General features: G+C 41.7%; 1 protein-coding gene across 1 annotated transcript in view; it reads right to left on the reverse strand.

Moving 5' to 3' along the window:
* Csmd1 (CUB and Sushi multiple domains 1) overlaps positions 1-14,202 on the reverse strand; it is a 1,555,368-nt gene that overhangs the window by 831,868 nt on the left and 709,298 nt on the right. The gene's annotated exons all lie outside the window — the stretch shown is intronic.

Here is a 14,202-nt window from a genome sequence, read left to right on the forward strand (position 1 = left end):
TCTTAAAATGCATACAGTTAAGTCGGTGGCTAAAATTAAAAATCCATGTCTTAGTCCAGACACTAGTACTCTGTTTCTTTCACAAATATTTATTTTCCATGTGGGAAAATGATCTGACACATTCCCTGTCCATGTGTCCATGACAAAAGCAGCTCCTCTCCCATGATTCCAACAGGCTGAGGACCTGGAGTCACCGCCCACCATGGTTCTGCCCTGACACAGCAGGACAGACACCTAAGCAGTCTTCCTTCTTGCTATGCTGAGCTTGCCAGGAAGCCTTTTTACAAAGCCCACATGATTACCTTGGCTCTGTAGTAGACTCCATTTTAGACTTCTGTCTTTGAAAGGAACTTTGCCAATGTTCAGACTGATACTTGGCAAGTATTTAAAAAGAATAGGTATACATAGAAAAATGTTAGCACTGAGTGGTCACACGTGCTTAGCACACAGAACTGAAACTGAGGAATGTCCTCTAGGTGTTTGGGTTATAAGACAGACCCTGGTTAACCCTCCCTAAAGCAATTTTTAAAACTGAATATTTACAGGAGTCATATAGATCTCAAAACAAGGATGCTTATTATTTTTCAAGTCCTTTAAGTATTTGTATGTGTATTTCCATATATTCATATATATCTATATATACTCATAAATAAATACACACAAATATGAACATACTTATTAGATACATACAGTACATATAGTACATACAGTAAGAAGACTGAGAGTATGCTTTTAAATATATAATTATATACACAGAAGCATCAAATTTGTCATGAAATTGTCTTCAAACTCTCCAATTTTGTTTTCTGATAAAAATATATATGAGATAATAATTTCTTTATTTCCCTGTTAAGATACAGGGAATAAATATGATTACAATTTTAGCAAAGGTGATGCATATGCCAATGTCAACACAACTCATGACTTCTCCTGGTTAGCTTTTCAGGGCTGTGATTCAGGTCAGATGGGAAACCAAGGAGAATGGAGATCAATCACAGCACGGTGAGCTTTCACTCTGACAACCAATCTGGAAGTGAACACAAACAAGATTCTCTAACTCCAATTCATCTGAGAAAAATTCTGTATATTAGGCCAGCTATATGTCTATGCTTCAGGATATATACATATACCTCACACATTAGCCAGCTAATATATATTTCAGAACACACACATTTGTATACACACACACACACACACACACACATACACACACACATATGTATATATATATCACAGTCTGCCCCTCCTAACACCAAGATCTGAGTCACTCAGGCTGTGTACAAACACTGTTCTAATTTGACAAGGGTGGAGAGCATGAGTGGTATACTAGCTGCTTATTTCCCATCTGGAATCAAACTCCAGGCAGAAACAGCTTAAAGGATGAGCAGTTTACTTTGGCTCCCAGTTCAGAGGATGCAGTACCCTGAGGCTGGGGGAGGGCCGTGACAGCTGGGTGGATAGGGTCCATTGCAATAAAGGATTGCCTCCTAACACATTCAGGTGACTGGCAGCAGCAGAGATCTGGACTGCAAGGGAGGATGACTGATAGTGTTCACTGCTGCCCCTATGACACTATGGACTTCCTAGTCCCCATGTCCAGAAGGCTTGACAATTTACAACATCAATGTGGCCAGCTGGGGACCAAATGTTCAAAACCATGAAGCTTGGGGAAATATTTTGAATTAAAATCACAACAGATGGATTGGGTGCTTATAGGAGGGTCCTTGGGATTGTTGAAAATAATTGTCCATGTACATAAAAGTAAAGTGTGTGACCCTTCACCCTTCTCCCCTCTCCCCTCCTCCCTGTACAAAAAGACAGAGTTCCCACTCCAGCTGACATCTGGCCCTCTCACTCTCTTTCTTCTGCCTTTGCTCCCAAGAGAGCTCTTCTCTTTGGAAGTTTACATCCTGTGCTTCTGCAAAGCTTCCAATTCCCAAGGCTTCTTTGTCATCATCTGTGGCCATCAGTCCTGTGGCCTGGTGCCCTCACCATCTTACTGTTCAATTGCACAGTGCAACCCTGCTGGTCCCCAGCAGCAGCCACAGTGCCACAGTGTCCCAAGCACGTCCAACGTGGGTTCCTCTCACTACCTTGCAATGCAGGTAATGCTTTTAGCTTGGAGCTCTGTCCCCATCTACCCCGGGGTCTCATGGCAGAAGAAGTCATGCATGGAACTTGTTTCCCAGATGGCCTTGGGTTCTTTAAAACTGAAGCTTTTCCAGTTTTACCTGTGAAACTACCTGTGACTGGATCCCTGAGGCAAGTTCTGACCACGGCTCTCCTCTAGGTTTTCACCTCAGTGACGCACAGTGCCAGAGTTGCCAGCAAAGGAGACACTGTGGATGTTGCCTTCCAGTGTAGCTCACCTCACTTGACAGAGAATTACTGACTGTATAATTCAGTGACAGCTCTCCATCTTGAATCTCAACTCCATGTGGTAGACTTTATCATACAGAGGTAATAATAATAAAATGGGGGAAAATACTGGGGATTGGGTCAAGAGTCAGGAATCCACTCTCTTAAGCTCTTCCAGCTCAGGGTGAGGTCTATAATTTCACCCCAGTCACCCGAGAGTCACAAGAGTCCAGGGACAATAACTCCAGAACCAATTTAGCAGCTGGATGGATAAGGATGAATTCATGGCAAACAGAGGTACCCAATGACAGAATCGGAACAAGTGCTTCCCACCACATAGCTTCCCGAAGCTGACAGTGAAGAACAGTGTGGGGTTTATTCACTTGTGGATTTAATAACCTGCATACACAAAGGCAAAATGGTTCCAAGGCTACAAGAAGCCATAGAGAGAGTCTGGCCATGTAAAGGCTGGAATGCAGAAACCATTTCTGCCTGTCTGTCTGTTCTTAGTAATGGACAGGCTGATGCGTTGCACTTGTAAAGGGTAAAAGAGATCATGCCCATGAAGGGGGGTATTTGAGTGATGGTGAGGAAACTGCATTTGTGGGACATCAAACCTCTTCAGCGTGAAAATGAGAGGGCGTGGAAGTGAGCAAGGACTCATAATTAGATGACAAGTGTCTGAGTGACAGCCAAAGCAGAGGCCAAAGTATGAAAGCTGCAACCTTCAATGAGGGTTTATGCGTGAGGTGGCCCCCAGGAAATGAAGCTTCAGGCACATCCCGCTGATGAGAGCCCTGGAAATACAGAAATAGGACCACACTCTCTCTTCTTAGGGCTTGTAGGGGTATCTTCTTTGATGCCACAGAGACGTCTTGTTGAGCCATGCCTGGTGGGCAGGAGAGGGCCTAGCAATCTTAATGCTTTCCCCATTGCTGACTTTTCTGCCATGTGTCACAGAGCCAGTGACTACGGCAAGCAAAGGGTGACACCTGGTCACAGTGTTGTGTGGAGCTAAACCTGGGCTGCTGTGGATCTAACGTGCCTGGCCAGTGCTGGGACCTTAGGACACACAAGGCTGGCCTGTGATCCTCCTTTACAGATTCCATTGTTTAAATTCTTTAATATGATCTCATGTCTGGTTCTGGCAGGAAACTTGTTTAGTAAATTAAAGTCTGTACTTTTTTTTCCAAATTAATAAAGGGAAAATGTCAATTATACATGCAAAAATAAATGATGAAAAATTGATTAAAGCTGCATTTTATAATGAATGTCCTTATCTTTGTAATATATGACATTTTGCAGATAAAGTTAAAAATCTGACTTTTTACCATTCTTGGCTAGATAATTTAATTTAACACAGTAACAATAACAGGAAGGATTTTAAGCAGATTTCTAATCAGGAGTGTTCTACTTCATCACATTGAAACAGTAAGTTCCCTTTTTGTCAGTGTTGTTGATGGGCATTCTTCTCTGTCTACCAAACTGTGCAAAACAGGAGTGCACAGGCCAAGGAGTCAATGGAATTCTCCAAAGGAGGAAGCCTCAGACAGTAAAGCTGCCCTGGACCTCATGGACTGTGTTACCCCATCTGCCCAGTGCAGCAATGGCTTCTGAGGAGGCATGCCTTCAGGTCCCAGAACTTATTCAAAGCTTCTGTTGACTGTCATCTCCGAAGCCTGTCAGAGCCCAGAACCCACTGGCCCGATTCCTCAGATGAGCTCTAGAGATTCCAGAACTATCAGGCTGGCTCAGGTTTATCAGAGCATGGCGATCACCTGACCCTGACATACAGACTCCCCATGGCTTGCACAGCCTAGAGACAAGGAAAGGTGTGGAGACTGGGGTGCTTTGTATTGTCCCAGATCCCCTTAAGTACCCTCCCCTGCCCTGAAATGACAGTGAAATCAGTCCTCATCAGCGGTTCCATTCCATCGAGAACTGGGGCGGTGTTGAAAACACTTTCTCATTCCCGGGAAGGCCCCAAGGCTTTGCAAAGAACTCATCTTTGGAGACAGTAAAACAAGTACCAGCATGGCAATCAGCAGCAAATGCATGGCACTTCTTAAAGCTCCTTGGGTTGACTTTTGCAGAAGCTGTGTCTGTGCTAGCTCTCTCAATGAACTTTCTGGTCTTGTTAAGTCATCCTTCACATGTGTACTCAGAAGCAAATGTCTTGCCAATCCACTTACTCGTTTCAGTGCTGAAGAATTTCATCTGTGTGGGAAGACTGGGCATCAGTGGGCAACAGCTGTGGCTGTACAAGCGTGAGGATCTGGGTTCAAATCCCTAACCCTTACAAAAGCTGGGCAGAGCTGCACAAACTTGTCACCCTAGAGTTTGGGGCTTGGAAAAGCACAGCATCAGGAAGATTCCTGGGCCTTGCTGGCCAGAGAGACTAACCAAAATGGTGAGCTGCAGATTTAGTAAGCAACTCTGTCTCAAAGAATTAAAACAAGGACCAATAGAGAAAGACATCCAGTGTCAGGGCCACACCTTTGCACACTTGCAGATGTGTGCAATCTACACACATGTCTGTGAATATGCCACATAAGTATATATCACATACACAAGCATATATGCACACTCAAATATGCACACAACACACAGACAATCACACAGTTCCTTCCATGTACGCACTGATTCGTGACTTACTGACAACCTCTAAACATGATGGACAATAGAAGCATCTTCCACTCAGCGCCAAAACCTGTCCATCCCCAGGCTCACCTGATTCCCACTGAGGTCAGTTGCTGAGACCTTCATGGGAAGTAGTGATGCAAGGTTGTGCCAACTTTGGGCAGGAAACTGATGAGGCCAACTTCATTGGAGGCGTGTCAGTTAGGGATAGAAGCCGCCAGCACCTTGTGTATGTACTACTGTGCAAACATTTTCAATATACCTGAGTGTCATCTTCTCATGAAAAAGAGATGTTCATTTCTCACAAAACCTTCATAATAAAGGAATTTGATCTCTCAGAGCAACTGGATTCCAGTTGGCATGTTCTAGAAACATGCCGGCTATCATGTAGGGGAAGAAGATGAGGATGATGAGCTGTGGTCTGGGGAAGAGAGAAGCTTGAGCCTAGGATAAGTGTCAGCAAATGCCTATGCAGCTGGGTCATAGCTGCGCTTGTACAGCCTGAAGCGTCATGTTCTTTTACATAATTATATACTTACAAAAGGAGAAGACTATCTTGTGACAGATGGATACCTATGGAGTTGAATTCCCTTGCTCTCAGGAAGAAGAAGCCCATAGAATTTACATTGCCCTTTCAAAAAAAAAAAAAAAAAAAAAAAAAAAAAAAAAAAAAAAAAAAAAAAAGGTGCCACTCTTATTGGCTGGAGGGAAGAAGTTCCCAGGAACAAGCTCCTTCAAGGCACTCCTCAGTTTGGTGTCTCAGGCTCCCCACACTCTTTCTTTCCATTTCTTTTTCGTCAGCTAAGAGCAGCTTTCAGTGATGATGTGGGTAGTGGTTGAGAGCAGCACAGGGGCGCAAGAGTGCTGAGGGGCAGAGCTGCACTGAATTCTCCAGAACCTTCTAACTCTGTTCTTACAACTACCTTAGGAAAAGCACTGTCATCTTCCTGATCCTAAAGTATCGTTTCTCAGCTTTCTACCATTCAAAGCCCAGAGGGATAGAATTATAAGATTTTATTTCAACTATTGACACAGGATCTCATGTGACCCAACAAGGCTTTGTAGGTGCTGTACACTCACATATATATAGACACACACTTGATCCACCAAGTCCCCTTCCCAGCTGCCATGGAAGATATTTACTATGTCTTTATTAATGTGTTGCACCATGGTGGCATAATCATGGGTTTTACTTCGCATGCTACCATATGTACCTAATATAATTGAAAAGGCTAAATGCCTATTAGGGTTTTTATGAGAGGAGAAAAAAAATTAACACTCTTATCCAGTAACTCAAAATTGTGAACCCTCAGGATTATGATATCAGTTAAAAAAAAAAAAAAAAAAAAAAAGAACAAGCAAAGAAGGTTGTCCTTTTCAATAGCACAAATTTGGGTAATTATTTTTCTGAGGGATAGTTTCATTACACTGCTTTGACCTTTAGAAGTCAGTGGACTTTGGAGATGAACTGATAGCCAATACAGATGGCTAAGGTGACAGGACCTAGAATCAGCTAGGAGCTAGGACTCTGGGCAGGACTGGAGGAATTATCCAGGTGAGGTCATCCACGGTGAGGGGGCGCACTCTAAATGTAGGTGTCAGCTCCCTAGAGCGGGCCTTTGGACTGCAAAAGCAGGACAAAGCAGCCCATTAACCAGCACCATGGCTCCCTGGCTCTCCACTGTGGGTGCAGTGTGACCAGCACCTTCCATGTCTTACAGGCATCGCTTTCATAACATGATGGACCACAACCTCAAAATATAAATCCAAACCAAGCCTTGCTCCCTGAACTTGTCTTCATCAGGTGCTTTGTCACAGCCAATTAAGTCCACACAGCAGCCTGTGTAAGAGGCGGAACAGCAGCTGGCTTTAGAGCTGTGAGGTTGTTCTCAGCCGACCCAAAACTTAAAACTCAGCGATGTAGAGGTGGCTCAGCAGTTAAGAACACTTACTGCTCTTTTCTGGGATGCAGGGTCAATTCCTAGCACCCATAGAGCAGGTCACAATCATCTATAATTCTAGCTCTGGCAGATCCAACACTCTCTTCTAACCTCTTGAGGAACCGGGCACCCGTGTTTGCTTGCAGGCAAACCATCACACACACAAAATAAATAAATAAATAATAAATAAATAAAATACATATATCTCTGAAAAAGTACCTATAAAACTCAGAATCAGAGTCCAAAATCAGAAAGATATTTAAACAAGGTATCAAGTGATGACCACATGTCCTCGTGAGACGCAAAGCATAAATTGAAATTAAGACATTTTCACTGCTTAATATTGAGAAAATGGGACTTGAGGCCTAAAATGCACAGGTTTCTTAGGAGGATGAGGCAACAGTCTTTCATAAGCTGCGGGCATTTTGATTTTCTTTTAGCCAGGAGGTATAGAGAAAGCCTTGTTTTATCCGCTTACACACCCATCCCTCTCCACACGATCTCTGCCGTGTGATTAGTTGGATTTATTTTCTATAACGTGATGCTGAGTTTAATCTCATTTTACATCTGATTGTGGTATTGTCTACCTTGAGACAGGAAGTAGGATGCAAAATTGAAGCCTGAAGGGAAGGCTCAGAAGGATGAAACCATAGAAGTCCTCTGTGATAGCTGCTTTTACATGCCTCAGTGCCGTGCCTTTCCCTCTCAAAAGTGTGGGTAAGATACCATAAGCAATTCTTTCCAAACGGCAAGACAATTATAGCACTCTACATTCCTTAGAATGTATTCATTGCTCCTTTTCCTGACTTCCTTGCCTTTCTGTCAGATGACAGCACTCTTTGGAATCCGAGTATCCATGGTGCCCTGGAGATGTAAGGAACGGAGAAGATCGCTACTGTTGGTATTGTTATTAGGATGCATGCACCGTGCTTGTTGATAAGCTTAGGAGACTCTGTAATTCAAGTACATTATGAGTTTGACCATATTAACCCACTGCCCTCTTTTTATCTTCCTGTCCTTTCAAAGATAACCTCCTGATAAGACAGGGAGAGTGTGCACAAGGGTGAAGCACTCCCAGTGAACCAATTTCTACATCTCATGCCACCCTCCACCCCTTAGGGCAGTCACCTTTGAGCCAATATTCAGAGACAGAGGCGAGCTTGGAGAATATTATCTAACCAGCCACGTGGACTGTTCTGTTCCGCAACAGTAAGTGACGTAACCGGGGCTCGAATCTAGGGTCCTTCGACTTCAGAGATGTCAGGCTTCAGCCACAGAATTACGAAAAATCTCAGAGGTAACCTTGTCATTCCACCTTAGTTTTTCAGAAGAGAAAATTGAATCTGAAAAACAAAAAGTGGCTTGCCCCAAGGTCATGGAGTTCCCGAGCTGAAAGACGGAGGAGGGCCTGAGCACAAGCAGCTTGATAGGAGGCGCATGCGCAGCCTGCTGCTCTACACTGCCATCCTCCCAGCCTGAGGCTTAGATGCCACAGGTTCACCAGAAACTTTTAGACACCCAAACTTAAATCTCTTAAGTTTAGTGCGTCTCTCTCAATGGTGTGCGTGCGTGCGTGCGTGCGTGCGTGTGTGCGTGTGTGTGTGTGTGTATGTGTGTGTGTGTGTGTGTGTGTGTGTGTGCTAGCAGTAAATGTTATAACTGAGAACCTTGCCCTTTTAAGGTCCCACGGCTGCCATCACTCTGAATGACTCTAGACAAGACGTTAACCAGATTAGACACAGGCGCTGTCTGTGTGTTGTGCAGTCTCGTTTCTACAGATCTCTTATGGAATTATCACTGTGTTTTTTCTCTTTTGAATAGAATTCAATCATCTTCCCTTTAGATGAAAGGATGTTTTGATAGTTCACTAAATCAAAACCCAATCAGTTCATGGCTCTGCCTTTAAACACTCAGAAAGTATATCACACACTGTGTCTTTAAACGTGGTTTCTATGGCGGCATTGTGTGTTTTGACTTACCACTCTCAATTTGCATAGGGTTTTGCTCAGCTAAGCAGTTCCCATCAGTGCCAACCTCAATGCACAAGCAAGCATTAAGGCACTTAAGCACTTGAAGCAATACGTGGCTAAATGAATCTAAACAACCAAACAGCAAAACTGTCATTAGTTTCAGCGCCTGCTTTGAGTAAATATTCTTCCAAAATTCCATATGTGTTTTTTAATGGTTACTTTAGCAGTATTCATTTAAGAAACATTCAGCAATTAAATGTGGCAGACTTCCCAATATTAAAGGTTTCTAAACAAAACTCAGCAAAGTTTAATGGATTCATATCATCACAGGGAAAAAATGTCTTTCTTTTGATTGATATATGTTGAGTTTTCATGTTTTCTGTGTTGCCTGGAGGATATAAATCTATAAATATACTTTATAACTTATCAGGCATTAATAAAGAGAATTTAGTTTAATTTAAGGTTTATAAAATATTTGACCCTCCACACACAAAAAGTGCATGAAATTAGGGTGTGTTGGAGGTGGTGGGTCCAAGAGGAACTTGGGGGAGCATATATGAAAAATATATTGTATACATATATTAAATTCTCAAAGAATAAATAAATAAGTATAATAAAAAGGTGTGATTTACTTTTCCTTTTCTATTTTTTTTTTGGGGGGGGGGGAGGTGGACAGTTTTCATTATTTAGTCCTGGAATTATATAGACTATGCTAATCTCCATTACACAGACATCCTCCTGCCTCTGACCTCCCAGTTGCTGATATTAAAAGTGTGAGCCAAGCAACTAAATGGGCTTTTCAAGAATGTCACACAATTTTGAGAACAATGAACTTGATTCCTTAATTTTATTCGGCTTGTGTTGCTTTGATTTCTGTCATGGCTTCATTGTAGTTTTTGTTTTAGGCTCACAGAACAATGCAGGAGAAGGTATGGAAATTTCCCATATCTGCCCCACATCCACTCCTGCATACATAGCCTCCACCATGGTCAACTGCTTGCAGAGACCTGTCCTTTTGTTGGATGCTGTGTTCACAGGACCATCACCATCACCCAGAGCACAGCACCAGGTTAGGATTTGCTGTAGCTGTTGTATTCCACTGTCCATGATGGCAGTGCAACATAGGGTCATTTCTGTCTTATAAAAATCCACCTGTTTCCTCACCTGTAAGAAACTGACCTTTAAACTATCCCTATGGTTTTGCATTTTCTGCACTATGGCACACTTCTGTCACACAGTACTGGCTTCATGGGCCAGCTTCTGTTCCTGAGTAACAAGTACTTGATCCTTCTCCATGTCTCTGTATAACCTGGTAGTTTGTACAATTTTAGTACAGGGGTGACATCTCACTGTGTAACAAGGGAGTGTGGCATGCCCTCCACCAACAGCAGTTATTTATTTCACTAACTTCCAGGTTTGGATCTCAGAATTATAACTTTAGCTATTTCCAAATTCTCATGCTTGCTCTAGCACTCTTGCCACTTACAATACTTCCTAATAGACACCAAGGAACATGACTATAGCTAACAGGAGTCCGTTTATGCCCCAAGAAATGGCCCAGGCCTCCTGCACAAAGTGCTGACTCATTCTTGTATTCTCTAGTGGAAAGTGAGAGTCTTTGCTGAGATTTGGTGCTGTCAATTCTAAATTTTGGACATTGAAGTGGTACTATACTTTTTTTCTTTTTTAATTCTTTTAAAGCTGAGTATACATGTTTTATGAAATATTTATTCAAAAGTGCAGCATAATTTTCTTGTCAGGTCCAGATAGAGGCACCTTGCCAATGTTATAAGTGTTTGGTCAAAGTCATATAGCTATCTGTATGTTGTAAATGAGGTAAAAGCCAAGGAAATGGGAGAAAAGCCAAATACAGCATAAAATGGTGAAAATTAAGGTGGAAGTGGAAGTGATCAGTGGGGCAGATCCCTTGGGAGGTGCTTCAGATGACTTTAGTGTCTTTGTTTCCCTAAATGGGATACAGTAAACTAAAGGATTCCATTACGTTCAATCACTTACTCATTACATGACTTTTGATTGGTTATATATGATTCCTAGGCTTTTAAGCCACGCTTAAGATGGGAATGTGAGCTTGAGTGATAGATCTTCAAGCCTAGCATGTGAGGGCATATGAGCAGAGTCAGTAGCAGCGGGTACATGAGACACTGCCCTCTCTGCTCTCAATATTATATCCACACAAAAGAGTAAAAAATAATAATTTTCAATTTACTTTACACATTACAATTTTAATTGTTAATAAAATTTTGCATTCTTTTAATAGTGGAATCAGCCTTCTGAGAAGAAAGGAAACAACTGTTTAGAAATAACTGAAATATTTGATATGTGTGAAAGATTTTGAACAAAATTAATATTTGGCAGTGGATACAAAGGACAAGGGTAGAAAAACAGTCAAATACACATCCATGAAGCCAGAGCCACGGCCCACATGGGTTCAAGAAATAATTAGACATTTTGGATGTTAAATCTGTCTGAGATATCAGTAGGTGGCGTATGTCCTTCCAAACCTTCCATCAGGACTGTCTAGTCTGACCTCAAGCCACACCCAAAGCTGAGAAGCTAGTAGAAGACCACCCAAACTCAAGTGACACAACTGAAGTAGTTCTGAGCACCAGCCCTTCTAGGTCGCTTTTTGATTATTCAAACTGCAACAGCTTATTTCTTTTACAAAGGTGACAATACACATCTTTAAAAATGTTGATGAGTAGGCGGAGAGGTTCAAATACAGAAAGCATTTAGAAGCTCTGGCATTTTTCAAATATACTAAGGCCATTGTTGTATATGGGTTTGTGATAAATTCTGGGTTTGGGTCCATCTATTACAGTATACCAGAAGCCACACCCCTAGCCAGAGCTGACTGCCGCTCCCCGAGAATCAATCACCTGGCAATGGCTCCTTAGTTAGAAGTTGAGACTTATGAACCTTCCATTCCTACTCTGTACTGGGATGCTGAATGCCTTTATCTTGTGCAGGCAATTACAGGTGCCATGATTTCATGTGTGCACTGGTCATGCTATGTCCAGAAGACACTATTTCCCTGGTCCTTCATGGCTTCTGGATTTTAGTATCTTTGTAACTGCACTTTCATAATAGTCTGCTCCTTTGAGGGTAGCGATATAATATAGATGTCCCATGTGTGACTGAGCACTCTATTCCACTTCGTTTGTCCTTTGCACTTCGACCTTTTGTGAGTTTCTGTGTTAACCATTATTTATGGCAAAAGAAATTCTTCTGATAAAGCCTGAAAACTTCAAGAAACACAAATTTAGAGGGCAGTTTAATACTCCCAAATCACAACAGGTTTGCTTAGGGGCCTGTGTGCTCTCGTGGGTTATTGTCCAGATTTTCAGAATCAAGAATGCTTTTCATCCTGTGGAGAAGGACTAAACCCGATCAGACAGCAGTTGCTCAACCCCATAAAATTCTTGTCACGATGGCCTTGTCACAATGAGGTGTAGCTCATTGATTCTTTAGACTTGTGTGGTTAATTTGGAATGCCTGTGGAATCCAAGAAGCGAGCAAGGAACCAAGGTGAGGAGAAAGAGGGCAAACCCTATGTGAGGGATGATGGTAGGGCAAAGGTGAGATGGGGGAGAAGAAAAGTAGGGGGAGGCTTTTAAGTGAGGGTAAGGATCAAGGCTAGAGTTGAGGAATGAGAAGGTCAGCAATAACTAGCTCCAAGGCCATCTGAATTCATCTTTACCACAACATCCTGTAGCAAAAATATAAAGCGTGTGATGTCCTTTATACTTAGTAATATGATTCCTTTAGGAAGGAAATGTGTTCCCTTCTGAGGCAGGGTCTTGGTAGGAATAGATCTTCAACTGGTTAATCTTTTTGCTACTTAATACTTGACAATCATGAAACAAGTATTTAATAGATAATGAATGTGGAGTATTTTATGCTAACAAATATATAATTTTTAGAGTAAGACTCCCACTAGATCTCCCTAACTAAATACAAATTATCCCATTTTTTCCTAGGCAAATAAACTGGTAGAATATTTACATCTAAGTTTGTTTGTCCTGATATTCATGTGCCTATGCCAAGCTTCTAATTTCCCATCTCTTGATTTTACCCTTCTTATTTTCTTGGCTCACAATCCAATTTGCTTGAGTAACTTCATTCATAAGACAAATCAACTAAATCTCAGTTTAATAAAAAATGCCCATTATGCATGATTCTCTCATTACTTACATCAAATACTTGAATGCAATTGTCCGCATGTTTTTACATAAATTAGATTTCATGCAATGGGACCAGATTTTGTGTTCTTCTCTGCATAATGTAATAATCATCACCCCTCATTAGAATATCATAGTTTAATGCTACGAAAGAAGTAGATAATGTTTTCAAATGAGAGGAACAATAATGCATATTGCTTAGGATAATACTTCCTGGAGAAGCAACCAAAGACTATTTCTCATGCAATCATCCTAATTGGAATGGAATCACCCCTAATAATTGAAAAGGTGACCATGAAGTATGCATTTTTGGTTTCTGAATGAGAAAAAAAGATTTTTCTCAATTAAAAAATACTATATTAAGCTAAGAGAGCTGAGGCACAAACCAAAGAATAGATAAATATTTTTTTTCACCATTCATACATAGAGTAACCATGAGATAAGCATGGGGGCCCACTATGTATTTCAGTTATGCCTGGTATAATAAAAAATCTCAATAAATGTAGTTACTTATGGAATCTGTACTGTACAGTAAAGTCTAGATAAACCAGACACCTAGTTATAATATATCACATCTTGCTCGAATGTCAAAGAGGACCGAGGGTCAAAAATACTTTCTAGCAATTTAGTTATAGTACAAGGTAAAATTCAGCAAGGCTAGAATCCTGGATAAAATGTGACCTGTATAAGATGACCCCATCACTACCCCTGTCCTAGTGATTGTGAGCTCCTCTTCCTTTGAATGATGCAGAGCCCTACTTCTACCAGTTAGAATGCAGCCATCTTTAGATAAGGTCTTAAAAGACCTTGCCGTCCATTACTCTAGCTCTGACTTTGCTGGAAGAATGTTCTTACACTGTCTGTGTGAACCCTCTACAGCTGTCTACGCAGCAGGACGCAAAGAGCTGCCAGAGCCATGGGCATGAGATTAACACAAGCTCAGCCCCTACACAGCTTCAACACTCTCCCCAACTTGCAAAACTACCGAGAGGACCGAGTTGAGGCATTGACTGTTCCTGACTGACAGAACCTAGGGAATAGTGTTTGCTGTCAGCGACCCTATTTTCATGGCAGTATGTCTACACCAATAACTAA

This window comes from Acomys russatus, chromosome 27, assembly GCF_903995435.1.
Source record: "Acomys russatus chromosome 27, mAcoRus1.1, whole genome shotgun sequence".
NCBI classification, from domain to species: Eukaryota; Metazoa; Chordata; class Mammalia; order Rodentia; family Muridae; genus Acomys; species Acomys russatus.